Source organism: Aulonocara sp. 'chitande type north' Nkhata Bay, linkage group LG7 (genome assembly GCF_057382095.1).
Source record: "Aulonocara sp. 'chitande type north' Nkhata Bay isolate Kocher_YH1m ecotype deep benthic linkage group LG7, A_spYH_male_GT1.1, whole genome shotgun sequence".
Taxonomy (NCBI): domain Eukaryota; kingdom Metazoa; phylum Chordata; class Actinopteri; order Cichliformes; family Cichlidae; genus Aulonocara; species Aulonocara sp. 'chitande type north' Nkhata Bay.
Genome location: NC_141350.1, coordinates 2316949 through 2330092, shown reverse-complemented (window position 1 = coordinate 2330092; position 13144 = coordinate 2316949). Strand labels below are relative to the sequence as shown.

Sequence of the window (13144 nt, the reverse complement as noted above, 5' to 3'; positions counted from 1 at the left end):
TGTACTCGCTGCTAAAAGGTTCAGAGGTTTTAAGTGTCCTTCATTTTCTCCTTTTTAATGAATAATCCATAAGTATTTGATTTAATGATAACTCTGAACTTTTCAGGATTTGCCTTCTGCTGATGGCAGGACTGTGCCAATAAATACGGCTAAGCGTTAATGAATGCCACAGTTCTGCAAATTGAACTCCAACAAGAGAGGGGGGAAGCTTCCACGGAGTGTCGCCCACTCATCTTCCAATTTGTCGCTGAATAAGTTGTACCAGCGCAGTATGATGAATGGAAAACCATTTAAATATTCATGTTCAGCATAATATGCTGCGTTACTTTGCCCTTTTGTCCTGATACGCACACAACAAGTATAAATCTTTCTCTATGAATTGAAGATGGTAATGTTTGCGTAATCGTACCTTGTCTGTTTCCAGAGGTCAGCGCAGAAAATTATTATTTTGTCCTTTTTTGTAATCCTTTTCTTTCTTCTGTCGCCGTGTAACGTACATGATAACCATGACGATCTCACTCTGGACGATCGTGGCTCAAGAGTTGGGAGTTCGAGCCCCGGCTTGGACAGTCTCTGTCGTTGTGTCCTTGGGCGAGACACTTCACCCGTTGCCTACTGGTGGTGGTCAGAGGGCCCGGTGGCGCCAGTGTCCGGCAGCCTCGCCTCTGTCAGTGCGCCCCAGGGTGGCTGTGGCTACAACGTAGCTGCCATCACCAGTGTGTGAATGTGTGTGTGAATGGGTGGATGACTGGATGTGTGAAGCGCTTTGGGGTCCTTAGGGACTAGTAAAGCACTTTACAAATACAGGCCATTTACTATTTGGACTTCAATTTTAAATGTTTATCTGACTGCACTCCATTAACACTAAAGTATAGTTTTGTGTCTTCAAGTTTTTAGTAAAAAACAAAGCAATAAATATAAGAGCAGTCCTCTGCCCACTTACACAGTACTAAATATTGAATATTTTAGATATGCTGCAGTGCGCTGCGTTGAAATAATTGCACCAAAGCAGTAAATGTTTCCTCAGCCCGCTCCCACCTCGCTGACCTTCCCAGTGTCTCTGGCCCTGAGATGGGATGTTAATGCCGGTGTCTGGATGGCTGCCATACTGCAGCTTGTGCTCTAATGGATTGATAAAAAAGCTCTGAGCACAGAATCAATCATAATATAAACCTGAAGTGAAGCTTGTTAAACTCTGAGGAAAGTTCCTCTACTCTAATGCCCCTAATCTTCAGCAATTTGCCGTCCAACAGAAGGATTGCAGTTGTTACCTTCCTCCTGCCATGCACTCAGAGGCCACAATCATTTCAGGTGATGGACCTGAGGTGACTCTAAGGGAAATGGGGAATTTGTGCTGAGGTCTCTATGTGTCTGTGGATTTATCTTTGCGTGTCCTCATCTTTCTGCCATCTTGCCTAAACTAAGTCAGTGCGTGGGCACTGGCGAGAACACTAACCATAAAAGCAAAGGAGGTATCTGCACAGCGTCTCAGTAGTTCCTGCACAGCTCTGGTCAGAGACCTCTGATACTGTGCCTGCAATCTGCTGGAGCCACTCTTCCAGTTCGGGGGTTATAGCGCCTAATGCTATTAACACTTTTTTCCTTCAGTATTTCTGGATGTTCTGGGGCTCCTTCTTTCTGATGTTGTTCTTTCTGCCATGATCACAGCCTCTGCATCATCATTTACTCCAACCTTTTCTAGTGCCTGCAAGTATTTCCTAATATCAGCTGCTGGACAGTGCTTCTAGTAAAGGTCCCCAAGCCAGCCGACAATGCTAACCAAGCCTACCTTGGAACATGAGCGAGAGACATATATCTAAGCTTAAACTTGGACCCACCATACAAGTTCTGCAATATACTCGTGAAAAAAATCAACTAAGAATATGGACCTGACATCATATTTGCTAGCTTACATACACGTTCGAGGTCATAACTGCTTTGTTTCTTCATCCCACAGTTGCTGCAGATTTATAATGCAAATCTCCCATCCAGCCACATGCTCAAGATACTCGACAGGGTTGATATGGTGCCTGTGGGATCGGTGGATTGGTTCAGGTCATTCTCTATAAGGATTAGTGATGCCTCTTCTTCTTACGCACCCCTCTGTGGGCTGGGTTGGGTGTAGCATGTAACAAAGGGCAGTGTTACTGTAATTACATTATGTAATGTTTTTCTGCACTAAATGTAGTAATTGCATTACTAAATTATGTTTACTGCATTACAGCAGGTCTTCAGCTATCAATGCACCGGACAAGAGAAAGAAAAAACAAACTTGCTTTATTTTCTTCCTGCACGCTTCGCTACAATCAGCTGATTTGAGTCCATGTGTGAAGAGCGACATGGTAGCGCAGTACAGTGATGCAGCTTCTCAGGAGTTGGGATATGGACTTTACTCTTAGTTTGTGCAAAAGGACAAGAGTGCGATGGTGGAAACTGCACCCAGGACACAAACAACCACCTTATACCGCACAGACAGCATGCTAACAGATCGCTACCACAACCCAGCAGCCAGAACGCCCCCCTTTAAGGACACTGCAAAGTTTTGTTGGTTTTCTCTTTGCATTGTGTCGTCAGTTTTGTGTTCCTAGCAAAAATAAATCATTAAATAAAATAAGAGACATCATATGCAAGGCAGCACGGTGGCACGGTGGTTAGCACTGTTGCCGCACAGCAAGAAGGTCCTGAGTTCAATTCCACCATCAGGCCGGGGTCTTTCTGTGTGGAGTTTGCATGTTCTCCCCGTGTTTGCGTGGGTTCTCTCCGGGTACTCCGGCTTCCTCCCACCGTCCAAAGACATGCAGCTTGTGGGGATAGGTTAATTGGATAATCCAAATTGCCACTAGGTGTGAATGTGAGTGCGAATGGTTGTTTGTCCCTGTGTGTTGGCCCTGCGACAGACTGGCGACCTGTCCAGGGTGTACCCCGCCTTTCGCCCTATGACAGCTGGGATGGGCTCCAGCGACCCTGAAAAGGATAAGCGAATGGATGGATGGACATCATATGCAAGTCCAAATATGATTGTAGGTGGTGTAGAAGGTTTTTATAGTTACCTGGTAATTTCAGATCATTTTATGGAGTAACAAGAAAGATTGTAACTAGTAGTGCAACACATTACCTACTCTGGTGAGTAATCACGCACTCTGCATTACTTTGAAAAAAAATTAACAAGTAACCTGTTTTTCTGTTGTTGACTGGTTACCACTCAAACACACCCTTCAGAGGCATGATCGAGATTATAGATGATCATCTTATCATTGTTTAACACTTCATGTGCTTTATGAATAGAGATAAAGTACTAACAGTCTGTTTTAGTACACCTATTTAACTCTCTTAAATACTGTTAGAAAACATGCATCCATTTGAAAATGTAACGAGTGAAGAACAGCCACATGGTCATGCTGAGTTAAGACTGATGTAAGCCTTCAGTTTCAGATAGAAGGGGAAGGAAGGGGGAGGGTTAGACATTCGGGAACATTTCCATGGGTCAGACACTATTTTATTGCTCGACAATAAATCTGATTTAATATCTGTTGTGCTGCAGGTCCTGCATGGATGCGAGTCAGTACGGAGGGTGAAAGAGAAAAGAAAATGAGGAAAGGAGGCAGGCACAACTCAGTGATATAAATAAAAAGTGAAAGGAGAGGAAGCAGAATGGATATTGGGGCATTGTTATATTAAATCAGAATAATAAAGCTGTACATTCGCAAACAGCATCTAATAGAGACATCCAGGAGCCAAAGAGCCGCACTTCCCGAGCCGATGGTATGGCAGTACTCAGTGATGCTGACACAAGGACACAGCTGCAAAAGCCAGTTTTCATCAACGCAGCCATGTAACCCCGACTCGTGCCGTAAAAAGCCGCTGTGCTTCTGCGGATCCAGATGCCCAAAGTGTCGGTGTGAAATAACAAGCTACTAGTTTACTGCTGTAATGGTGTCAAACACCCTAAAGACGGCTTATCAAAGACACAGTCTGGATGCTGCCCATGCTAATCGATGCCATTCAGTTGGATAATGCTGCTTTAGACCGTATATCCCGAGCTCTGTAACCCACCGCAGGCCCATAACCTCATTGTGGTTTTCAAGACATTACGGGGAGACGTTAACAACTGCCATTACTCCTATCGCACAACACAAATACAGTATTATGTCTTAGATTATTAGCACTTTGTCCAAAGTTCAGTGCTTCATCCAACAGTTACAGTTTGTACTGTGTAGATGTTTAACATTGGGCCAAAAGCACCACTCCTCGTTACACTGACGTTGGAAGCCTAATGATTGATGGCATGCACATTTCTGTCAAACCAATTTGCTACAGAAGGCAAAATATTATTTTTTTAAAGTTACTTTGATATCCTCTAAAGTTTGCATGCAAGCAGGTTATCATTCATTCCTAGAAGTTACTTCTACAGGATTCACAAAGAAATGTGGCCGTGTTTGCTTGGAGCTGGATTTGTGTCTGATATGAGGTTCTGATCTCGGTCAATTTAAGGGTAAATGTGATGACCACAGCTACATATAAGTCACATGGGAATATGATCCCAAACTACGTCCTCACACCTCGTTTAGTTGTCCAAATAGATATGTGTATTTGTAGCCAGCTATTTTGCTGATGTCATCTCGTTTGATAAGCTTTCAGCATTTGGAGAGACTCAGTATTACTGAAGCTTTTCAAGCAGAAGCCTGATTAAGTGATTTCTTTGCTTGGTTTGGTTGTTTTTGCCCTGCAGAATGTTGCTTGGGGAATATTCTGGGTATTTTTTAGAACCTTGACTACAGCTCTGGCTGAATTTAGCAGTGAAAGAATAGAAATTATATTTAAAAGGCTGACTGTAAAGGTTTAAGTGCTGCTGTGTAATGAAATTCTGTCTGAAACAATTGCTGGAATAAGTTAGCCGTCTAACACAGGCAGTCTCCATAATTAAGCTTATGTGGATGTCGTCAAAGACGTTTAATATTCACTTACTGTCTGAATCTTTTCGAGGTCCTCTGCTTGGAACGTTATAGGAGCAGAGGCCATCCAAGTATGAGCTTTCACTCTAAAACAAACGGCGTACAGCATCGGCGCTTGATAGTTGCTATACATCAGGGCTGTGATCAATACTTGAAAGAAAACTTGCCCCCTGCCTCTCCTTTGTATTCCATCGTAGTGTACCACGAGCGCCTGACCACTCGTCTGCCTTTGCTCATTATGGCCACTCAGATGGATACTGTACATCTGCCAGCCCTTGTCATTATGGATAAAAATGTCACTTCCTGAGAAACCTCTCCCCCGCTTCTGTGACAGCAGAGTATCAGTGCTTGACTGCATGTCCCTTTCTCATTATGGCCGCTCATACAGAGTTACATCAGCTGGCCAGCATCCAGCTCGTCAGCTCTATTTGTGATTAAATGACACGTTGCAGATGTGAGGTCAGTGCACAGTCAGATAGCTGCCACTTGTAAATGTCTGTTAGTACACACAGGTCAATTGGTACATTGTCAAGTGTGACTCACTTGATTTACACTAGCAGTTCACTTTGTAAGGTTTATAAATTGAGACTTACAAATGGTGCCAGAGGCTTTTAAATTTGGTTAATACATCCAGAAATGAATCTTGATAGACTCGCCCGTACTAAAGAAGAGCGCCTTGAACACTGAGGGTGGGAATTTCGGTAAACTGCCAATCCATAAGGATTCGATCTATCATACTCGATTCAGTTCAAATTTGATCCTCGGTTCATTTATTCATAAGAAAAATAAGGACACTATGCTTTAAATACCTCAGCTCGCTGTGTTTGTGATGAGGGTCACAAAAAAGCTGAAAATGTATCCGGCTGTTTTGCTTTTACCAGTGATGGTTTCCTGTTACTTTGTATCACAACTGCAAAATAAAAGTATCGTTTCCTGACAAAATCTGTGGATAAAGGATTTTGGTAAAGAAAAAGAAACAGTAATTGTACTTGAGCAGGTGGTGGGGAGCAGGAGTGGTGGACGCTTCTGTTGCAAATTTTCCATTTTTAATTAAAAACAAGATGATTGCAGGAATCGTGCTAAACTTTGGGCTCCGAGGTGGTTGGGTTCAGTCATGCTGAAGGGCTGTAGTGTGTGTTAGTTCGCTCATTTCCACTGTTGGTGCTGGAGCACAGTTTTTAAATCGGTGAAGTAATATGATGTAGTACCAAATATAAGGCTCTGATAAAGCATCACTGTCATTAAACCGGCTGCTGTGTTTAAAGATAAAGATAAGAAATTCCGGTCTTTTGCATTTTCTTTAGCTGAACCTTCTGGACACAGTATTAGAGATGTGTTCAGGTTAATCTAGAAATGAGAGCAAAACGTTCTGAAATATTTGCCACAGGAACGATGCTACATATTCTTTTTTTCTTTGTTTTCTTTGCCATGACATCTGAAGAAAGAAAAACGTTCTCCTTGATTCTGTTTTAATCTGCAGGCGGTGGGAAAAGGTGCTATCTAATTATCAGTGTGTCTCCTTATTTACATCTTGGTGCAGTTTTAGAGAAAACAATTACACAGTCAGGTTTACATGTAATAAGACTTGCTAGTACACGCAGTTTATCTCTCCAGCCCTCTCAAAGCTTCCAAATATAGCCTGCGTTGTTTATTCTTGTGCTATTCTGGAGCCGCTGAGTAGCTGACGTTATTACACTCGAGGTTAAATCTCAGACTTCACTGGAATAATTACAGTCAATATGTCAAATTGATCCTGGTCAGTCATGTAGCTCACTTTACAGCACTGTGGAGGAGCTTTTGTGCTCGAGCGCAGTATTGCTTTTCATGTGTGCGTGCGTACGAGAGGTACGGGTCTGTTAGCGCACTCGCTCGAGCACACAAAGATGCTATGATGTCGTTTGATTTCAGAATCAGTGCGCTGTAATCGAACGAGAAAAGGCTTCGCGCTGCCTGGCTGGAGATAAATGAATAGCATGCAGGACAGTAGCAGAGGTTGAACTGGGGTCAAGCACCACTCAGACTGCACAACCTGTCACAATACAGATACCCCAGAGAAGAACAGCAAGAGACCATGAAAACAAAGGAGGGAGAAAGTCAGCTGGAAAACAGAGAGGAGAGGTCGGGTTCACAGCTTGAATTAGTGAGCAGAGGAAGGAACCCGGCAATACCGACAGAGCCCAGGTATGTAAGGACACTTATTCTCTGATATGCTTCCAATGGTTTAAAGTTCTTGTTTTATTAATTTTTAACTAGATACCTGTTTCAAAAATGACGTCCATTTTTTCCCTGTGACAGGATTCGAGTTTCAGACTTGACCTAGCAAACCTCGTTTTCTCCCATCGTATATGAAAGGGACCAGATAAAATATTATACAACTGCTATTACTGCGTCTGTTATACTTTTGATGAATATATTCATTGTTTGATTGTGCATAAGAAAAAAGCTTTTCAGGTCCGGTGTGCATAAAGTGGAGTTTAGGTCCCGTGCAGTCCTCCAAGATCCTGACTGCACCTGACTGGAAGCTGGTACTGGAGTACCTGTGGAGTACTGGAGTTCACCGTGAAGTAACTTCAAAGATAAGAAAATACAGCATGCAGTGGACACTTTTCAGTGTTTTGTTAATACTCTTTGTATGTTAGAACTTACAGAGCCCATCCCAGGAGTGCAGCGGACAGCGAATGTGCGACCATAAATTCCTCACACCTCAAACTTTGTAGTAGTTGCTGCATGCATGTTGCAATTCCTGCAGCGCTGGGTGAAAGTTATGCCCAGTACTGCATCCAGCCTCAGCCGAACTACGACGACTGGGGCTGGAGCAATTCATCTGTTTCCTGGAGGTACAGGAAGGAGGACAATAGAGTAATGAGGAGCTAAATTTCAGGTCACTGGGGGACAGTGGGGTAGGCTACCTGAGTGTTCATCCGCTGCCAAGGCCGTAGTCACCGGAGGAGCTGCCCATTAGGAACGATTTATGCTATACCCAAACTGCATGTCCGAGGGTCAGATAGCATCCGAATATTCACCTCCCTGCAGCTTTCCAGCATTAGACAGGCAGCTTACACCCTGTGTGAAGTTTCCAGTCTGACATTCACACTCACTTTGTGTTGTGACTGCAGAGGTGAGAAGGCAGCTACGTATCTTGACCCTTTTTCGTATGAACAACCCAATGCCACATCAGTGTGCGCGCGAAGAAGCAGCCTGCAAAGGTGCACCATTATCCTCCATTATCCCCACTTTGCCCTGATTTTTACCCTGCCTCGTGCTACGCCCAGTCAGAACGGCTTACTTCCAGGGTGGTTGGAGAGCACATCTTAAGTGCCTGTTCTGACAGACCATAACTCTGCCCTGAGACGGCGCTTGCGGGGGTGTGCGGCGTGTCACGGGGAAACCTCTGGCACTCGCTCCACTGATAACCGTGTTATTGAAGGGTGGGGACATAATTAGAGGGTGTGCCAGCGAGCACAGAATGTGGAACATCATTAACATGCTCACATTGTTGAAGTGGGGACTGTAATTAAAGGGTTCCCGCCACAGTTGGAGGGGGCTTTGATTGGCGAAGCAGAGGGACAAAGTGATTTTGCTCATTTGCTACTAGCAGCTGTAGTGACCTTCACACCAGTTGGCATCTACTACCAAGTGGTGTGTGGACGGTGTGCGTGTGTTTCTAACTGTGTGCGTGGGAGCATGTGTATCTATTTTGAATGGAAGAAGACAAAAAAGAGATACTGGGTCAATTAGACACTGGAGCCTGCAACTGAATAGAGAAGAGAAATGGGGGTCAGTGTTGGGACAGCCAATCCACTGTTCTCTATAACAAAAGGCCAGAGGAGAAAATGTCTGATAAAAGAGCAGGAAAGGAAGTTATATTCAAACCCCTCAGGGCTAGAGACAGATCACAAGGCTGAACTGTGAATCATTTGCTTCTCCCTTGAGGAAGCTTTTGTAAGCACTGAATGCATGTTAAGTGATTAATCATAGTTCCTTTCCTTTCTCCTATTATTTTAACTTGTAGCACAGGAATCTGTGGACTCGTTCAGCTTTCCAGGTTAAAAGTCAGCCCAAAATTCTTAGATGGGATTCTTTAGCGTGTGAAACAAGGATTTCTGTCCACAGTGGAAGTTTCACTCAAGACTAAAAAGGCAGAAAACAACAAGATGACTCACCCAGCAGACATCCAGGGTCAGAGCTCCAGCTCTGGATGTCTGGCTGAGTTTGTTACTGCCCTGCTGGTAGGAGAGAAGATTTTGTCAAAATACATTACCTGGAGGCATAAATAAAACTTGGAAAGCACTCTCGTGCAATACATCCAGAGCTGAGCAGAGGAGAAAAACAGCAAACAAAGAAAGCCTTTTTCTACATGGACAATGTAGAAACACGGTAATTATAAAGACACTTCAGACCCTTAAAAATTTCATAAAAGCTTTTGCATCCTTTCTTTGAAAACGCTAACAAAAAAATAACGTAAATAGAGCAATTATTTTTAATGTTAGCATCATCCTATTATCCCATTCAGACGCACAATTACATCACTCAGAATTTCACAGCAAATTCCAGCTTCCAGAACAACGCGTCTTTGCACTCGTGCTTTTGGGAGAGTGTGTCAAACAATCACAACTCCTGAATAGAATAAAAAAAGTATCTCTTTGCATATCTACTGTAATTATAAGATCTGTTATGCACGACTGTTTTTGTTCCTGGTTGTTTACCTGCTTATAGCCTGTGACAGTCCACACGTGTATGAGTGCTGCAGAGCTGTCACGGTCCTCAACAAGACTTCCCTCTTTAACTGAGCTAGACCAAAGGAAAATGGTCAGTATATATACCGAGTCACTCTGGAAGTGTGACGATACAAATGCTACAAGTGGTTGAGTAAATTCTTTCCGTATTTACTGAACAGTTGATAAGTTTTCATGTTGGACAAAAAGAATCGGAGAAAGTTTTCAAGCCTCTTAAAGTGCCGATCACAAGTTATCCCTGGAAGGACAGTTGATGAACTGGTATCAGTGCCGTGGGTGCCAAACATTCCCAGATGTGCACGGGAGTGAAGGTTGGCCTGTGTGGTTCCACAAACTGCAGCACAAACTGCTGAAAACGTGTCAGAGGACACACAATGTGCTGCTGCTTGCTTTGTGTGGGAATGTTAAGCACAGTGCAGATTCCATGTTCAAAGCACCTAAACTGGCTCCAGGAGTGTCAGAAGTGCTGCATGGACTAATGGAAGGAAGCGGCTTATGCATCTGGTTTTCTTTTTTAAAAATCTGCGGATGTCGAGGTGCGAGTGCATCGTTGTCTGGGCTGACAGATGGTAAAAGAATGCACGATGGAAAGATGTAGATAACAGTAGGCAGATGGTTTAAAGTTGCGGCTGATCTGTGGAAACTGTGCCGTGCTTTTGTGATGGTTGCTCACCTGCTGTGTTGGGATTTTCAGCATCCACTGCTGATTGTGTGCAAAGCAGGAGCAGGCAGATGTACACAAAGACGTACTGGCTGCACAATGGCCATTCACACAAATGGGCAATCCCAGGACGACCATCAAAGCTCTTCAGCAAACACTAACACCATTAACACTGCCATTAGAGAGGGACAGCTGATTTATTTACCTGCAAAGGAGTTTCAGTTTGTGACAACCACCGCCATCAGGCAGCCACAGACCATCTGACAGGTGTTCATAGTGCAGTTATCTTTGCACAAAACAAACAAAGAAATCCACACTAAAGCTAATGAACTAATGAGCTAAAAGAAATGTGTGCAATCACTTTATTCTAACTGAAAGAAAAAGATCATTTACAGCAGCCTTGGGTTAAAGACAGCATGTCTGAATAACACAGATATCCACAACTCAAACCAGCCACCTTGGACTGAAAGTGGCAATTGTTGCACAAGCACGTGGAGTAAAAGGTCAGTCCCTACGCCTCACTGTATATTCAAGTGTTTGCAGTGCTTTAAGTGGGCCGGTACGCGCCGGTACTCAGTACCGCCACTTCTAAATATAGCTCTTGAGAGTACCGCCACCTCTCCATGCGCCCAGGACGTGCTTTTAGCGTACCGGTACTCTCATTTGCACATCTGTTATAATTGTTTGGCTGCGCTGCCGCTTTTCAGAGCGCCCTTCACAAGCACGCTTCCTAATTCGTCCCACCGAGAGCAGAGACTACATTACCCATACACCAATGTGTTTTACAAGTGAAAAGCGCATGCGTCGCTTTTGCCGTTGTCATGTCAACAACTCAACGTAGTCCGGAGAGTGTGTGTAAAACGCGCAAACAGCTGCTCGGTTAAAATACAAAAACAATGAACACTTAATATGCTCTCCTGGCTTCAGACTCTGAGTAGTAAAAGAACAAGGTCAGAATCAGAGGACTCGCTGGCTGACACCCCACCAAGCCAGAATGATATCGCTGCAGGTCAGACGCAAGCTAATGAAAGCTGCACTAGTGCCGCAGCCGCGGACGACGGCACTTTTTGCGACGACGAGAATGACACCATTTCTACCGATGACAACAGCCGTGTTAGCGAGCATGAGTGGCCAGAATGTTGGTCCCAAGCACAAGTCCCGTATTTCTCCACAAATTACAAGTGGCTGATCAGCAGAAATCAAAAGTTGGGTTGTAGTGTGTGTACTCAAGTTTGTGCTCGCGTGGACATGCAGCAAGGGCAGAGAGTGTCGCAGGAGTGGAGTGGGTGCTTAATCTCGTCTTTTGGAAGGGACAAGGCTGCACAACAAAACTCACTACGAAAGAAAATAAAAGAGCACAGAGACTCAATTTATCACAAGAAACCAGTTGAAATAAAAGAGAAGGCAACACAAAATACAATGCAAAAACACATTGAAGATATGAGAAAGGCTGACTACGCTTCAACTTGCAATGTGTTTAGAACAGCTTATAAGATTGGCAAGCATGGGCGTCCCTTTACAGACATGCAAGTCTTAAATGGTGTCAAGATGGGCAGAGTTTTGCACTCTAATAACTCATGTGCAAATATACTGGATCACATTGCAGCTGAAATGAAAAAGAAGGTAGTCAATGACATAGTGATGAATGAAAGAAAATTGTGTGTGCTCATTGATGAATCCACTACAATAAGTGGAAAGTCTGTGCTTGTCGTGTGCCTGCGGTCAGCTATTTCCAGTGAAAATCCAGACAATATTTTTTGAACTGATTGAGCTGCAGGGGACCACAGCAAAGGACATCACTGAAGCACTGTTAGGATGTCTTCATAATAATGGCTTTGACCCTCACTACCTACAGGAACATTTGTTGGCATTTGCTTGTGATGGAGCCTCGGTGATGCTTGGGAGGAAAGCAGGAGTTGCTGCGCAGCTTTGTTCCAAATTCCCTTACCTGTTTGTCTGGCATTGTTCCAATCACAGACTGGAACTGGCAGTTTGTGATGTTTTGAAGGAGGTAGGAGGAATCAACCACTTTAAAATATTCTTAGATCAGCTTTACTCCCTCTACCATGCATCACCAAAAAAACCAAAGGGAGTTAACCGAGAGTGCTCACAATGTTGGACAACGTCTCCTTGTGATAGGCTGTGTTTTATCAGTGCGTTGGGTTGCTTCAAGTGAGAGAACAGTGAAAGCAGTATGGGAGAACTACCAAGCTCTGCAGGTACACTTTACAAGTGCTGCTGCTGATAGCAGCAGGGACTCAAGAGAGAGCAAAATACAAATTAGTTTATAATTTATTTTATGTACATTTTGTTTAAAAAAAAAAAATTCAATATCTTTTTGCACATTTTATTTATGTTCAGTAGCTCTTTCTAGCTCAAGCAAATCCACAAACTAATAAAATGATTTATTATTTTGTATAAGGTTGTCTGTTGACTGTTGTATATAAAACCCATTCAATATAGTTGTTGTTACCTCAGGGGAGGCGGAAAAAAATAGAGTACCGGCACCTCTTTTGGGCCACTTAAAGCACTGAGTGTTTGTAGCTACAGTGAGTAACAGGCGACGCATTCACACATTTAGATGCTTTCTGCAAGCTAAAGTGTATTTTTGTGCACATGTGGAACTAAGAGGAAGAGTCATGCTGTCCGTCTATGAACCATCAAAAAAAGAAGTTTCGTACTGCGAGTATTCTTGTGAGACAAGAGTGTGAGAAATGCAATCAGATAGCATCACTGCCTGACACATATAGTACCACCATGCCTATTCTGGTGTAAGAGCTCAGATGAGCAGAGCG

The 13144-nt window shown here is 43.6% G+C and overlaps 1 protein-coding gene and 1 pseudogene across 1 annotated transcript in view; one reads left to right on the top strand and one right to left on the bottom strand.

The window, feature by feature from the left end:
* The window catches only part of cdh13 (cadherin 13, H-cadherin (heart)), a 423814-nt gene that overhangs the window by 331784 nt on the left and 78886 nt on the right, over positions 1-13144 (bottom strand). The gene's annotated exons all lie outside the window — the stretch shown is intronic.
* LOC147324280 (E3 SUMO-protein ligase KIAA1586-like) lies at positions 11259-12640 on the top strand (annotated as a pseudogene).